Source organism: Danio rerio, chromosome 11, assembly GCF_052040795.2.
Source record: "Danio rerio strain M-AB ecotype USA chromosome 11, GRCz13ab, whole genome shotgun sequence".
NCBI lineage: Eukaryota > Metazoa > Chordata > Actinopteri > Cypriniformes > Danionidae > Danio > Danio rerio.
In genome coordinates, this window is record NC_141031.1 from 41,575,711 (window position 1) to 41,593,498 (window position 17,788).

Consider the following 17,788-nt stretch of genomic DNA (forward strand, 5'->3'; position numbering starts at 1 on the left):
AGCCCCAATAAATAGTCAAAATTCAGCATCCCTCCACCACCCCAACTCCACACTATTAAACCAGATACCTATTTAAATTTTGAGGGGGAGCGTTCTGGAGCCGGGCTAGACACTGCGCTCTGACCCTATCTCTCTTTATCCTGATAAGGGGAATAACACGAGTTAGGGTGTCTTGCCGTGCTCAGAGCCTAAACGATTCATTCTTGAAAAAAGGCAGGAGAGCTGTGTGCATGTGCACATTTGAATCACGTCGGGCTGTAAACAGGTTAGGGTTTTAAAAAAACTGTCAATCAAAATGTAATTGTCAAGCTCAGGCCGAATTCTGTTCGGCCTAACTTTTAAGGCCTGATTATACAGCACTAACTCCTACGTCAAGTTGTGGTGGGCCTCAAAATGGGAGTGATTTGGATGCTATTTTAACATTAGGAAATTTTAAAAAAGAGAATTATTGTCTTTATATCACCCTAATATGCGTGTGGACACATTATACCTACACAAAGTTCTGTCCAAACAGCTTACAAAAGAAGATTTTCATCATAGGTGCCATTTAAAGTTAGACTCTAAAGTGTTTGTTAGATATTTATGGAAATTACCAGGTGCAAGATTAACACCGGTAACTGGAAGGTTTGTAAAAGTGTTCTCAAATTCTAATCAGTTTTCTTTTTTAAATGTCTCATTTAAACAGTTTTAATGCTGTGCTTCAAAAAAATATGTAAAATATATGTAAAACAAATTCTGGAGCTCAATCAGAGAGTTTCAGAAAGAGATGAGTGCAAAAGGAAATGTCATTATAATGTACAGTATGTAAAAAAATAATGTTTCTTTTTTTAACATTAAAGCAATCTAGTATACCCAGTGAACCAAATAATTACCTTTTAAAAGAGCATCATGTGGCCTCTATAAGCAATTTTGTCATGGCGTTAGAAAAAAGTTGGGAAATCAAAAGTCAAACTCAAAAGTCAGAATTCATATTTTCCTACTGCATATTTCCCCCCCCATCCGCCTCTCCGCTTTTCCAGGCCAATTATTATTCTGAAACAAATCCAGCAGTCCGTCAGGTGCCAAATGACCGAAATGTGAACCTGATTCATTACTGATACTGCATCTAAAATTAAGCAAATGCTTATAGGCTTTATAATAAGAGGGCAGCAGTGAACGCTTTGCTTTGTGCACGTCGGCTCCCAAGAGCACCCCAGTATCAATGCTGTACAAACCAATTAATTCATAAGGAATCTCTCTGAGAATTTATGGACTAGGATGACTTCATCATTGCTTATAATTACTTTCATAGCCCTTGGGTTGCTTCTAAATGAGCGAAAACCACAGAAAATAAAGTATGGTGTGTCAAGGAAAGATGTACTGTCTAACATGGCTAAGTCTGAGGTAGCAGTGCTAATGCATGGATTCGGAAACTTCACGCTGCCCCTGTCAAAACAAAACCTGAGGTAATCAGTCTTTCAGTGTCCAAACTTATGCAAAATACCTGGTTGAGATGTTTAATGTATGACTGTGACTATGTTGAGGATGTTGTCGCTTGTGTCAAAGCCAAACGTAGCATATGTTAGCAGACATGCTACGCTCAGACTTATTTTCCAGCCTCAGGGTCGCTGTGGAAGAACAGATTTGATTTAAAGACTTGCCTTCTAATTCATGAAGTGGAAAAAACATCGCCTGAGAGATAACAAAGGACCAGGGAACGCTCTTTCCCTGCAAATTGAATGTCGTTTGTGTTTTTGCACATTGCCTCAGTTGTCCTCTTCGGCAAACTTTTGGCTTCGGGCGACCAAAAGACAATACAAACAAGAGTGCAAAAAAGGAGGCAGCAACACAAACGTCTGGTTTTGAGTCCTTTGAGGTCGACGCCGAACCTTCCCATCTTTCCCTCAAGGTTCAGACGACACATCGACAGCGAAAAACGAAGCTCTTGGGTTAATTATTTCATCGAGCAGATGCTACACTTTCGTGGCTTTGGGTTTTATAGAATTCTTTTTTATCTGGCAAATCCCTGTAGTGTAATTACAGCGGTAAAACCATTTACTCATTAGCATAGTTATGTAATCTGAACTAATGAACTGTGCTGGAATCACAGTGAAAGTGAGAGCGGTGCACTTCTGATGACTGCTGTGCATTTCTGGTTTTGTAAGACATCAGAGATGTTCATATATCAGTAAGAAACATGCTAAGCTATTTGCAGGTACAGTTGAAGTCAGAAATATTAGCCCTCTTGAATTATTACCCCCCCACCTACCTCGTATATTTTACCCCGATTTCTGTTAAACGGAGAGATTTATTCACACATTTCTATACATGATAGTTTTAATAACTCATATAACTCTAATAACTGATTTCTTTCACAATGACATTAATAATATTTGACTAGATATTTTTTTGGATACTAGTATTCAGCTTAAAGTGACACTTAAAGGCTTAACTAGGTTAATTAGTGTCCGAAATTGCCTACTACTCAATAGGTACTACATTTAAATTTGAATTTACTACGCGACCATTAGAAAAGTACAATCTATACAGCAGGGGTGTCAAACTCAATCCCTGGAGGGCCGAAGCCCTGCAGTTTAGTTCCAACCCTGCTCCAACACATTTATCTGTAGGTTTCAAACAAGCCTGAAGGACTCAATTAGTTTGATCAGGTGTGTTTAATTAGGGTTGGAACTAAACTGTGCAGAGCTGCGGCCCTTTTGGAACGGAGTTTGACACCTGTGCTATACAGTAAGAATGTGAGTAGTATGAATGGAATAGGCATGGGCTGGTGTAAGTTTCTGACGGTTTGATAACCTTAAATAAAAATACCACGGTATCATGGTATTGTGATTATTGCTCTAAAATAAGTTCTTTTTAAATGCCTGGGTAAAACAAACAAACAAAAAACTTCGTTCCCCATTAAAAACTTTGTATTTTATTTAAAGAAACATTTATAATATTTCAGAACAGTAAACATTGGTTCATTTTCTTTTCGGCTTAGTCTCTTCTTTAATCTGTGGTCGCCACAGCGGAATAAATCGCCAACTTATCCAGCGGATGCTCTTCCAGCTGTAACCCATCACTGGGAAACACTCATACACTCTCATTCACACTCATACACTACGAACAATTTGGCTTTCCCAATTCACCTATAGTAAACATGCCAGGCTAAATAATTAAAATAATTAATTGACTTCTGCTCTCTTCATTAGTTTCAAACACATAAACAACACATTATAAAAAACCTTGCATATACCTTGGGAACGGTATAACAGAACATTTTAGCGGTATTTAAACCTTGAGTTTTTGAAAGCATGGTAAAACTTGAAACCGGTTATCGTCCCAGGCCTAGAATAGAACTCTGTGTACTGGACGTACTACTGTACATCCACCATTTCTCATTATCACCTGTGTCAGTTGTATCGCCTCACTCTTATTCATGAATTCTCTCACGTGGCCTCAATGGATAGCGTAGCATCTATCGGATGCGCACTTCAGAATCTCACCGTAAATAGTAGGCCACTTCTAGCATACTTCTATGAATTTGGACAGTGCTGTTTTAACTACTTCATGAAAGTATGTGATTTCGGATGCAGCCATTGATAACTATGGTTTGTTCTGTAGACAATCGGGGAAAAACTATTGCGTAAGGGAACTAATAATTTAGACCTTAAAATATTTTTTTAAAAATTAAAAACTGCTTTTATTCTAGCCAAAAAATAAAACAAATCATATAATATTATTAATATTATAGGAAATACTAATAGTGATTTTTAAAAAAAGTGTGATTCATTTGTAAATTTTTTTAATCGATTGACAGCACTAATATGTGTATATATAAATATATATAAATATATATATAAAAAAAATATATATATATATATATATATATATATATATATATATATATATATATATATATATATATATATGTATATATATGTATATATGTGTGTGTGTATATATATGTATACACACAAACATACACACACACACACATATATATATATATATATATATATATATATATATATATATATATATATATATATATATATATATATATACCTTCTTGCTGTGAGTCGACAGTGTTAACCACTGAGCCACTATGCCGCCCAGCCAGTTACATTTAAATTTAATTATTAATTGTTAATATTATTGAATGATTAACCTTAAATCTTAAGATTCATATAAGAAAACACATTTAAAAAAATAATTAAATTAATTTGACACAACACACTTCTTTTTTTTAATGTGAACTCTCCCTTTAACAATTAATTCCGGTTACATCTCCATGAAGAGCAGGATAATTTATGCTGAGGATATTCAGGGACGCATATAGAAATGTTGATATGCTGAATATTCCTGCCTCACCCGGGCTTTCCTATGAATAGTTATTTCATGTGCAGAACATTTGCATGCATGAATATGGTGAATGTGTGTTTGTCTTAACTTCCTCTGACCTCCTGCGCTCATTTACGGCAATCCATCTCCAATCTCAGATCCACGGCAAACATTAAACACGAAATACCCAAGATTCAACACGTCCAGTACGGGTCGTCAGTCAGTTCTTCATTCAGCGCTTTTATACCGCTGAATGCCTGTCTGTGTGCACGGCAAGCTGTTATAACATTTAATAAACCATAGTATCAATAAAACATACATCTAATCTCATTCTACTAGTCCCTCTTTTAGATGTGCTGTAAAAAAAATGTAATTAATAGTTTGTTCCTTCAGTTTTGTTTATTTATGGTTGTGAATTATGGCATTATGGGAGAAACAAGTCTGTAAAATAGCAGAAAATATACTGGCAAGTGTGTTACAAGGTTTTTGTAGCATAATATACAACACCAACCCAGACAATATATCACTTTAAACTATTAAAAATGTTAATAAAAGTCACCTTTTCAAACTTTTTAAGGTTAAAAGTTGCCGGACAAAATATTAAGGTGCCTTTATGCAATTCAAAAGCAGAAGTAAAGTGGAACAAAATATATAATAACAGGAATCACAAAATACGGAAAAATGTATGGATTTTTTTTTCCAGTGTACTGTTTTGTATCAAGTGCAAGATCTTATTTATTATCTACTAGTGCTTATTCATTAGTATTTATTGGTATCTTATTTATTAGATAATAATACTTTATAAAATAAACTAGTACCTACACTCACTGGCCACTTTATTAGGTACACCTCATTAGTTTTGGGTTGAACCCCTTTTGCCTACAGAATTGCTTTAATCCTTCATGGCGTAGGTACAACAAGGGACTGGAAATATTTTGGTCCATATTTACATGCATTCATGATGTGAATCTCCTGTTCCACCGCATCCCAAAAATGCTCTATTACACAGGTGTCAAACTCAGTTCCAAAAGGGCCGCAGCTCTGCACAGTTTAGTTCCAACCCTAATTAAACACACCTGATCAAACTAATTGAGTCCTTCAGGCTTGTTTGAAACCTACAGGTAAATGTGTTGGAGCAGGGTTGGAACTAAACTGTGCAGGGCTTTGGCCCTCCAGGAATTGAGTTTGACACCCCTGCTCTATTAGATTGAGTCTGGTGACTGTAAAGGCCATTTGAGTACAGTGAACTCATTGTCATGTTCAAGAAACCAACCTGAGATGATTCACACTTTATGACATGGTGCGTTTGAACTGCAGCAGATTGTCTTGACCACATGCCTAAATGCACTGAGTTGCTGCCATGTGATTGGCTGATTACAAATTTGCGTTAACGAGCAGATGGACAGGTGTACCTAATAAAGTGGCCGGTGAGTGTGCAATAAAAAAAATGCTAGTACTTTTTTCGGTAGGTTCTTGTAATTATTTATTGTATATTTATAATATAATAACGCTAATATTAATTTTTTCACTTTAAATTTGATACGGGTGAGGTGACAACAGAATAATGACTATTGAAATAAATACTATTTGTATCAAATGACAAGTAAATAAGTAGATTATGTATCTAATGACTATACAATGTAAAAAATAAAACAAATGCAGGCTTCCATACAATCCATTCATGTTGTCCAAACACAAATCGGTTAAGTTAACCTATTGGTTTTAACAAGTTTAAGTGGATTGACCATAAAACAATTATATTTTATATTAAATTTAAAATTACATATTAAGTACTTTGAGCAGCAAAAAATAAATAAAAGAAACTGAGTGTACAACTTCTGCTTCATCCCAACTTTGTTTTAAAGGCCACTAAAAGTAAAGTCATTGCTCATCCTCCAGCTCATCGGCCTGAATCCGTTGCACAACTGGTGTCCAGTGTTTAATCTGCTCTGCAAACTCACCCAGGGTTCAGACAGCAGGCACATCTCACGGACTGTGTTGTTTTCTCTGCCCGTATGTTTATTCCCAGTGCCGGATCATGACAAGACCTGACACCCAGCTGATCTCAGAGCAGGACAGAGAAACACTGATGCTGAGAGCTCCACGGGGCTCTATTGCAGACGCTGCTCGTCCGTCTGAGTGTTAAAGACTGTCAGAAACACAGCGCCACAGTGACAGGACTCTCCTGCTCTCCTGTGTCCAATGCACTCGGAGAGTATGAAGATGGAGCTGAATTGGTTATAAAAACAAACTAACAAATAGTTATCAACATGCGTCTCCAGATGATACGTGTCGTATTAAAAGATTTTTAAAATGTTACAGAATGTTCAATTATGCACTAATTGACTTACATTTTTAGAACAAAAATCTGACTTTTATTCTGTTTTTTTCCATATTAGAGATTAAGGATTTGACATAAACAAAAATAAATGACGTTTGCTGTTTGTTTAACTTAATTGTTTTATGTTCAATCCACTTTTATTGTGACATGTAGAGTAGTGAAATGGCTTCTGAAGCATTAACATGTTTAGGGCAGGCCTTGATTTAGAAATTTTTTTTTTTCATAGGGAATTGATTGGATGGTTGGATTTGCTGTTGGTTATTTTTGTGAGTGATAGTTTGATCCCGCACTGAGGCTGGTAAACAAGCGTTTTTCTATCATTAAAAATGTCCTTTAAGTTCTTTAAAATTATATATTTTATAAATACAGTTGAAGTCTGAATTATTAGCTCTCCTTTATTGTTTCCCCAATTACTACATAACGGAGAGAAGATTTTTTCACCACATTTGTAAACATAATCATTTTAGTAACTCCTCTCTAATAATTTTATCTTTGCCATGATGACAGTAAATAATATTTTACTAGATATTTTTTAAGACACTTCTATACAGCTTAAAGTAACATTTAAATGCGTAACTATACCCTAGTTATAAGATTAACTAGGGAAATTAGGCAAGTTATTGTATAACGATGGTTTGTTCTGTAGACTATCGAAAAAATATAGGTTAAAGGGGCTAATAATATTGTCCCTAAAATGGTTTTTAAAAAATTAAAAACTGCTTTTATTCTAGCCGAAATAAAACAAATAAGACTTTTTCCAGAATAACAAATATTATCAGACATACTGTGAACTTTTCCTTGCTCTGTTAAACATCATTTGGAAAATATTTAAAAAAGTCAAAAAAAAATTCAAAGAGGGGCTAATTGTATGTATGTTCAATTGTATGTATGAATGTATATATGTATGTATGTGTGTGTATATGTATGTATGTATGTATATGCATGCATGTATGTATATATGTATGTATGCATGCATGTATATATATACAGTTGAAGTCAGAATTATTAGCCCCCCTAAATTATTAGACCGCTTGTTTATTTTTTCCCTAATTTCTGTTTAATGGAGAGAAGATTTTTCAACACATTTCTAAACATAATAGTTTTAATAACTCATTTCTAATAACTGATTTATTTAATCTTTGCCATGATGACTGTAAATAATATTTGACTAGATATTTTTCAAGACATTTCTATACAGCTTAAAGTGACATTTAAAGGCTTAACTAGATTAATTAAGTTAACTAGGCAGGTTAGGGGAATTAGGCAAGTTATTGTAAAACAATGGTTTTGTCTGTAGATTATCGAGAAAAAAATATAGCTTAAAGGGGCTAATAATTTTGTCCCTAAAATAGTTCATAAATAATTCATAACTGCTTTTATTCTAGCCGAAATGAAACAAATAAGACTTTCTCGAGAAGAAAAAATATTATCAGACATACTGTTAAAATGTCCTTGCTCTGTTAAACATCATTTGGAATATATTTTAAAAAGATGAAAAAAAAAATCAAAGGGGGCTAATAATTCTGACTTTAACTGTATGTATATCTATTTATATATATATATATATATATATATTTTTTTTTTATATAAAAAATACATGTATAAGAAAAAAATATATATAAATGATTAAAAACAGATGAAAATGTGTTAAAAGAGGTCATAAATAATGAAAAGGAAAAGAAAGACACTTGACAAGATACTGAGATTAGTAAACTCTGGTTATTTATAGTGAGTTAGGAATCATCTGATTGGATAATCGATCAGCACGTCATCCTCTTGAAATTTGTTTATAAATAAACTTCACATTGTGTGTTTTCAGATGATGCAACAATTTTAAAAAGTGTTTTTAATTTTGCACAACAGTTAGGTTTGTCCAAATTTGATCTTAATTTGAATTTAAAACAGCCCTTCATTTTTTTTTTTTTACAGAACACCACTTAATCATGCACAGTAAAACAGGAGCTATAAACCCAATCATTCAAATTTCATGTTGACTTAATGAAGTCTACTGGGGTCATAGTTGTGTTTTTGACCTCTCTTGTCCCCTAACACAGTAGCAGTTGTTCACATCTTTCCCAGTTGTGTCTACAAATACACGTCACCTATTCAACTTTCCAGTGCATGCGCAGTGTGTTTGTAGACTCTCAGAGGTTTAGTGTTCCTCCTGATACAGTAGTGGAAGTCGGCAGACGCGTATCTTCTCTGCATTAGAGCTGTGAGCAGAGATAAGCGGCTCTAAAACGCAGAGCCAGATCGTCGTTGTTGTGAGAGATTAAAAACAGCCATCCTCAGAGTCGACCGATTCTTTCATTTGTCCACCGCGCCTCACCACGGCCCCTTTCTCCCACTGCCAATTTCAATATTTGAGAAAAGTTGTGATTATAACGGCCTGGGGTTTTTGCTTTATCTTTTTCGTTTTCGCCGTGTGGGAAGAGTGGGAAGAAAGGTCTTAATAATTGCAACTCAGCCACTTTAATTACGGCAGAATGTTTGCCAGAGAATTCATAACATGCCTTGCGCTCCTTCCCCCCCTTTTTTTTAAGGGTGCGAACAATGAAAACAACTATTTCTGTTTAATTGTTTTCCTCCGTGACCCGACAGAGTGCTGAAGCATATTCATTTGCGATCCACATATATTCTGAAACCTTCAATCTGAAGCTTTTTAAACATGACTGATACAACCTGCGTAATAACGATATCTGAGATGTGCTAAATGGATCCTATTACACTCTTTTAACAAGATGTAATATCTCAGGTGTCTCCAGAATGTGTCTGAAGTATCAGCTTTTAATAATTCAAAGAAAATTTCATTAAACATGATAAAACTGCCTCTTTTTTGTGGGGTTGGGGGGCGGCTAAGCAAAAACTTGCTTATTTGTGTTTCTCTTTAAATGCAAATGAGCTGGTGCTCCCCGCCCCTTTCAAGAAGAGGGTGGAGTCTTTATAGTTTGTGCTTCTGTTTCTCTGCAACAACATATGCTCGTTTTCATTTGTGTTTAAAGTCTTGTCAGCTCACAAATTTACAAATTGTTGATTACTTTTGTGAATGTAAACTGCGGAAAGAAATGCGTTTGTGCATATTACGCCAGAGGGTTTAAAAATTAGCTTTTGTCAGCCCTAGGAGGGTGCAAGGGAATTGACAGAGGGTTCATAAAATAGTTTGGAGTGAAAGCATTTAAAAATGATAAATAATTAATGCTGGGCAAAAATTAATCCCGATTAATCACATTCAAAATAAAAGTTTGCTTTGTCATAATTTAAGTGTGTGTACTGTTCATGTATTTATGTGCACATATACATAGACACACCCATGCATATATTAGAGAAAATGTTCATTCATATTTAGATATAAAATATATGTGTACATGATAAAAGGTATACATTTAAATATCTATGTAACTTTTTTTATATATAGTTTTTTTATTGTTTTTATAACATATACATAATAAATATATAAAGTCAAGTCCATAACACACAGAGTAAATGCCGAAGCATGCTAATAGGACTTTTAGTTTGCCAGGAACCTGGGTTAAGTGCTTCTGGTGAACTGTATGCCAAAATCAGCTCGTTTAAGGTCTGTTTTCTTTAAAAATAAGCCATTTCCATGGATGAGTGATATCCGATATAAAGTGGGTTTCTGATTGTATAAGAAGCACTGCATTAAATTGCATTTTCCCTGCCATGTCTTTATAATATGAGCATTTATTTTGCCCCACTTTATTTAATGGAGCTTCTGCGCTAGCCTGCCGAGTGTGAGTAAAAGGCCTTTTATCTCGTTTTACGCTTGAACAACTAAATAAATGCCAAAGTTTATTTAACTGAATGTATTTTAATTACATTACAACATTGATGCCGTAAAAGGAACTGTATGAAATGGAAAACAAGTTCACAATAACAGGTCACCGGAAGTTTATCAATATGGGAAAAACACTAGCTCGGCATATATACTATTGTCCCATTACTTTTGGTCCCTTAACAAGGGAGGCTGATATGCAAACTGTTGCAATTCCTACACCGTTCACCTGATTTGGATGTACAGTTGAAGTCAGAATTATTTTATTAAAAAAATAATTAACTAAACATTGAGTTTGTTTATATTTGGCACAATGTTAAGTTGAGACAACCAAATATTTTTTGATTTCTTTTACATTGTAAATACACTTTTGAGAGTCTAGGGCAGAAGTGTCAAACTCAATTCCTGGAGGGCCGAAGCCCTGCACAGTTTAGTTCCAACCCTGCTCCAACACATTTACCTGTAGGTTTCAAACAAGCCTGAAGGACTCAATTAGTTTGATCAGGTGTGTTTAATTAGGGTTGGAACTAAACTGTGCAGAGCTGCGGCCCTTTTGGAACGGAGTTTGACACCTGTGGTCTAGGGCATCTAAATAAATTGAAACCCCCCCCCCCCCCCCCGCAAAACAGTGCGTTAGTCATGAAAACTCAAGCAAAACTCTATACTACTACTCTAATAATTCAAGTTATTTAATTAGAGATACCGCATGGGACATGTTTGTTCCTTGAAAAAAAACTACAATGGGTCTTCAAAAACAAAATTCGAAAAAAGTTATTTAGAGTAGATTTGCAGATCGGTTTCATGCACAAACATCAGCATTTTGCACTCAAAGAGTTCAGAAGTGTAAAAACCTTAATAGGAGCTCTTTAACTTTCACACTTGGTGGTCTACGATAACTCAACTCCAGCTTTATTCTCCCCAACAGGCCCCAAAGTCTAATGTTTGGTCTCCACACCAATGAATGAGCCGATAACAGCTGGTGAAATCACCTTGCCCCATCTGCCAAATGATGCCATTCCTGCCCACAAGACCTTGGCCATTATTCTGTCCTCCTCTGTTTACCTACACGGAGGTATTTATGAGTACCTGGCACGTCTCAGATCAACAGTTTTATGGCTGCTTCCCCACCATCATTAAGGAAAGATGTTTGTCGGCTGCCGTCCTTCTTGAATCTAACGCTCAAATGAGTTTAGATCTTGAACCCTACAGGTCTTGACCAATTAAAGCTCTTCATTTGGCAGACTGATGGTCCATTTAGACCAAGGACGATGACTATAGAAGAAAAGCAGAGTTTAAACATTGATACCCAGTCAGAATCTGCTCTTCTATTGAGATTAAATTTTATAGAAGCAATTGCAAACTTTATACAACACAACACAAAAGAATCACTGTCAGACTTACATGTGAACTCTTTACAAAGGGGCGAAGACTAATATACATACATAAACATAACATAGAATTCATTTTATATGGACCTTATTTAGCTCCAAGACAGCCTGGTGTACAAATGAATGTTTTGATTTCACTTATTTAAACTTGGGACTTTAGTGGCCCGTTTACATTTGCTGCGTCCCAAATCGCATACTTATGCACTATTTTACGCCATTTTGTAGTATAAATAGTGTAAGTAGTGTGTTCACATTGAAAACTCTCAAAATAAAAAGTGCACTTTAATTACCCGGATGATGCACTCATTCAGCCGCTAAAATGAAGTGTGGAATGATGGACACTTCACGCACTCAACGACCGCAGGTTTGCTTACGTAGCGGAAGGGGCGGAGCGATCGGACGCACATGTTGAATAACTTTATTTATTTTGGATGGTGAAAGCAAAATTCTCCTACGAGAGTGATTATAGCGCCTCCCGTGGTGAATGCAGCAATACTCACGGCAGGTATAACTTGATAATTTAGTCGTTTATTTCACTGATTTGGCAACCGTCAAACGTCATCAGGGAAACGGTTTGAATTTCCGCTTAGTAAAAATACATAAGTGTGCCATTTGGGACGACACTACATACATATACTATCCTGTTGAGTGTGTAAGTGCATAAGTACATAGTGCATGAGTGCATAGTGTATAGTGTGCCATTTGGGACGCAGCTATTTAGTGGTACAGTACGGTATGGTACAGGTCGGTATGGGTCACTTTTATCAAGCTAGCATATCCACTGCCAAAAGGGTACCATTTGTACGACACTAAGTTTCAGATAACGTCATTCTCGCTCGTGGAAGTGTCAAAGTAAAACTGTACGGGTCGTTCACATATCATACGAGAAGCACTTCTCACAAAACAGATGCTTCATACTAACAAATACTTGTGTATAAGTGTTCATTACTAATTACTATCACTATCATTACTAATACTGCATTTTTTAAAAAGCCATTGTAAAAAAAAAGCTAATTAAAAACGTATAAATATATATTTATAAGAGCTCAGATGCAAAAGCCTCTAAATGCCATTTGAAATGTTCTTTTCCCCAGCACCACTCATAAATGTTGTTTGAATTTACGTGTGCAAAGTTACCATAGAAATGTAAGTTGCATGCCTTTTATTGGTGTTGTGATTCAGGTTAATCCACAGAGCTGCACACGAACATTGGTTGAAACGTTCTTTTATTGTAAACTGAGTTCTTATTTATTTTACTGTAAAAAAAAAATATACAAAAAAAAAAAGGAATTCTAATTGTATTTTCAATAGGAAACTGATTTCTAGTGACAGTTTTAATTTTTTAAACTTTAAAATATTATTGAAGAGAGACAGCTGGAGAGCTGCATATTTTTGGGCAAAGAGCCACATGTGGCTCCCGAGCCATAGGTTCCCTAACACATACAGACCCTTACAGTCTCTGATATGTTACCAATTACAGAAAAACTACATACAGCATACATTTAGTCCTTATATTGAATTTAGAGTGATCCGATTGGCTAGTTAGTGATTACTGATAGGGATCAGGTGTAGTCAATCCTATCACGTGCTCCTTTCGAAATTAGTTTAAGAAACTTCACTTAAACCTAAATTTAACCCAAATTGCACGTGATAGGATTGACTACAGCTGATCCCTATCACTAATCACTAACTAGCCAACCGGATCACTCTAAATTCAATATAAATATCCAGCCTAAACTTCATTCCTCATCTTTGTTTTGGAACACCCCCCCAATCCATCCCTTCTCCCTCCTCCACATTTCTAAGTTCGGGTGACATGATGGCTTAGTGGCTAGCACTGTTGCCCCACAGCAAGGAGGTCGTTGGTTCAAATACTAGCTGAGCCAACCGATACTCTCTGTGCGGAGTTTGAATGTTCTCCCCGTGTTCGCTTGGGTTTTCCCCGGGTACTCCGGTTTCCTCCCATACTCAAAAACCATGCAACAAAAGATAAAGTCACAAGCACTTACTACAAACTAGCGCAGTTAGTGGTCTATTTTGGGAAGTTATCGAGAACTACCTGATCTTATATCCCTCCTAATGCTTATTGACCAGGCGGGAGCCTTGGGCTCATCTATCTCTGAGCTCAGGGTTCTCTCCTGGGACAGCATGCCAAACTTGCTTAAATAGTCAAGCATTATCTAAGTGTAAACTCTTGAAAAACAACACGCAACATACAGCCCACGGTCAGTGCAAACCTTTCATCTGTCTCTGTCATCTTCAGCAGCACATGTAACCTCTGTTAGAGAGTACTTCCATCAATCCGAGTTCATAATAGTCCAAAAGGCGATGATAAACATGGTTTGTTCATGTTTTAGGTTGCTGAATCATTCGCTTCGTTGTTTTTCCTGGTTCTCCTTTGTTTTTTCACTCTGAAAAATGTATGGGGGGTTAAATTACAGGAGTTTTTCCGGAGAAATAACAAAACGGAGGGTGACAGTAGATCGGTCTGAAATACAGGAGACTCCTAGGTTGGCAGGTATGACCTCAAGTATATTTCAAACCTGTCAGAAGCACTGTGTCTATTATTATACCCAAATACTTATATTACTGTATGAATAACTACAGGGTTTGTACAGATGTTGCAGACCTGAACACACTTTCCTAATTTTTATTTTTTATTTTTTATGTTGCAATAATCCAAAACAAAAGGTCTGAATTGTAAAGAAAAAGTCTAAATCTTTTTTTTTTTTTAAATCCTCTTGTGGCAACAGGCTACAATAGGACCTCCAGGCCAAGTAAACCACATTTCTGTTGTTCGCTTCAAAGTGTCTGACAGCATCCGAGATCAAACTTTCCCATGCACACTGGTCCAAAACAATTAACTGTTGGAGAAGCAGTGTTTGTGCATGGGCTGCTCCTCCTCCTCCTCGGTGGCATACGCGTGTCAGGATGGCTCTGAGCTGTCAGGTTATTCTCAGAAACATGGCTTTCGTCAGCTGCGCCGCTCAGACAGATGATATTCATCTCCAGCGCCCCAAAGCGCCATCCTCCAAATCTCACGCCAAAGCCTTTGAAGTCTCATCTTTCTCTAATTACTTGCATTGTCATGGTTATCACTCATTAGACTCAACCAGGCTTGATGAAGAGTTCAGTCTTTAACGCCTACAGTTCTTGCACTCGTGTGGCTTTTACTGGGTACAACACAGGGACTTTAACCTTAAAGGCATAGTTCACCCTAGTGTTGGGCCATATACAAAACTTTCCGATCGCCATATGGTCCCCCTAAGATCACAGATTCACAATACTATTGCATGGGGGCACAGCAGTGTTATATTTACCTATTTGCTTATTCATTTAACCATTTCCAAAAATATTTAATAAGCTTTCTGCAGATTTTGTTTGCTTATTTTATAATCAACTTCATTTGCATTGTGTTTTATCTTGGAAAATGTTCAAACCAGTGCAAATCAACGCGCTTTTCCAGCTAAATAGGCGATGAGACTATTTTTTTTCTAACAAGACTGCCCCAAAATGGATTTAATAAATGAATAAAAGCAAATTAAATGATATTTAATTACTCACAGAAAAAACAAGGATGCATTGATAGGATGCAAAGGACTCGTCGACCATGTGTGACTGTCTCTATAGAGTGAAGGAGTTTTCTTTTTGTTCAGTACAGCACATTGCGGCTTCTAGTCTGAACATCACAAAAGGCTGATTTATACTTCTGAGTCAAGCGCACGGGTATGCTACAGGGCAGCCTACGCGTCGACGCATAGCCCTCCGCCGTGGCTGTCGGCGTCGCAGATGTGCACTTTTCAAAAAATGTAACTACACGTTGCAATGACGCGTAGCGCAAGCTCTGTGATTGGTCGGCTTGGTAGCGATTACGAGTATGGGAAGGACTGATAGCTGCGTGAGCCCGATGGAGGGATTGTGGAGTCCGGATGGAAAGTTTTGTTTTGTGTTTACCTCATGGTTAAAGTTGTTGCACGTCCGCCAGTTCCTGCCTCAAAATGAGCGAGTTTGAGCCACTTGTACATTCAGGAAGCGTTCAGAAAAAACAAAACACCAGCGAAGAAACTCGACACAGAGGAACATTAACACCTTACTGCCAACTAGCATTTCGGAAGTGTTACTGCAGAGCAACAGAGACAGCGCGCAGAAATATAAATGCACAGCTACGCGCATTTCATGCGGCGTGGGTTACGCCGGTCACTTGACGCAGAAGTATAAACCAGGCTTAATAATTTACAAGGTTACATTTGGATTTGCTAAAACTAAAATTTGCTCGGACACAATGTTGCGCTCGGGAAATGTCCTGTTTTCTGATACTTAATCCTTAATTTAATTTTTATTTTTAAAAGTGTAGCCTATTCAGCAAAGGTGAACTTTCTGTAGAAAGGCAAAAACATTAAGTGTGGTTTATTTATAAACTAATTTAGAGAGGATCACGTGCTTATGATTAACACGACTGGCACCTCATTAGCTCTGTAATCTGCCCATAATAGATGATTACTGAAGCATTATAAGTAACCAGAGTTTTTCATTCCAGTTATCTTTGTCTTGAAGCTTCCCCCTTTCACCCCTACTTCCCCTCTTTTTTCCGATAGGGTGACACGGTGGCCCAGTGGCTAGCAATGTTGCCTCACAGCAAGAGCACTGCAGGCCCAACCTCCTATCGGGCCGGTTGGTGTTTCTGTACAGTTTCCATGTTCTCCCTGTGTTCGCATGGGTTTTCCCCAGGTTCCCTGGTTTCCTCCCACTGTCCAAAAACATAAACCATAGCTAATCGACTAAACCAAATTACCACCCAAGACAACCTTAGTTTACACTTCTAACACAACGACAAGCAAGGTAGTTCTCGAGATCTACCTGAGCTCGAACTCCCCTCTTGCCCTTCTAACGGGAGGGAGCCCCGGGCTCGAGGATATTATGAGCTCAGGGCTCTCTCCCGGGACAGCATGCAAATTACGCTTTGTTAATTATCAGCTAAGTGTGAACTCTTGAAACTATGTAAATCAAAATGACCTATTTTTGAGCCTTGCTAGGTAACTTTAACACGTTTATTATTTAACTAGAAAGGTTAACAGAGAGCATAGAATAATTACTTAAGTGAAGATATGTATGTACGATAAACAACCATTGTTGTTTCCCAAATAATAGCCATAGCTGTCTGTTGAAGGTGTGTGCTGTCAACAATGAGGGGAGGGGCAGTGAATCAGCTTCAACAATGGCGCTAATCAATCCGTAATAATTTAGTGGCTGCTATTTATTTATTTATTGAAATATTGTTAATTTCCGTAAGCACATTTAAATTAATAATATCAACAGCAAAATCTTATTGGAGTGGCCACAGGAGTGCCCAGAGTTTACACAGGGGTGGCCGTGGTGCCCTGAGGTGCCCCTGAACAGCTGAAGCCAGCCTGATCTCACGAGGAAACGTAAGCATTTTACATTTTGTCAGTTTAGTGGCTAATTGGTAAAAATTCGTATAAGTTCAGTCGTACGAAAATGTATGATTTTAAAAAGGGAGCTTGGCACCCAACCCCACCCCTGATCCCAACCGTCATTGGGTGATGAGCAAATCGTACTAAATTGTACGAATTAGATCATACGAATTCATACGAATTAGCCATTAAATCGAAAAGTTACGAATTGCTGTGAGATTGCATTGGCTGAAGATGTCAAATTATTTGTAGTTCTCTTATTATCAATGATAATGATTAAAAATAATAATACTATTCATTTTATTCAGGGGCGAGGCAGTGGCGCAGTAGGTAGTGCTGTCGCCTCACAGCAAGAAGGTCGCTGGGTTGCTGGTTCGAACCTCGGCTCAGTTGGTGTTTCTGTGTGGAGTTTGCATGTTCTCCCTGCCTTCGCGTGGGTATGCTCCGGTTTCCCCCACAGTCCAAGGACATGCGATACAGGTGAATTGGGTAGGCTAAATGGTCCGTGTAG

The 17,788-nt window shown here is 37.1% G+C and overlaps 1 protein-coding gene and 1 long non-coding RNA gene across 2 annotated transcripts in view; one reads left to right on the forward strand and one right to left on the reverse strand.

Moving 5' to 3' along the window:
- epha8 (eph receptor A8) overlaps positions 1–17,788 on the forward strand; it is a 336,681-nt gene that overhangs the window by 94,606 nt on the left and 224,287 nt on the right. The window contains exons 10-11 of the mRNA XM_087274196.1: positions 6,353–6,560; positions 6,891–6,962. The gene's annotated coding sequence lies outside the window, so the exon portion shown is untranslated. The remainder of the gene's footprint in view (positions 1–6,352; positions 6,561–6,890; positions 6,963–17,788) is intronic.
- LOC147841877 (uncharacterized) overlaps positions 1–17,788 on the reverse strand; it is a 174,321-nt gene that overhangs the window by 31,439 nt on the left and 125,094 nt on the right. The gene's annotated exons all lie outside the window — the stretch shown is intronic.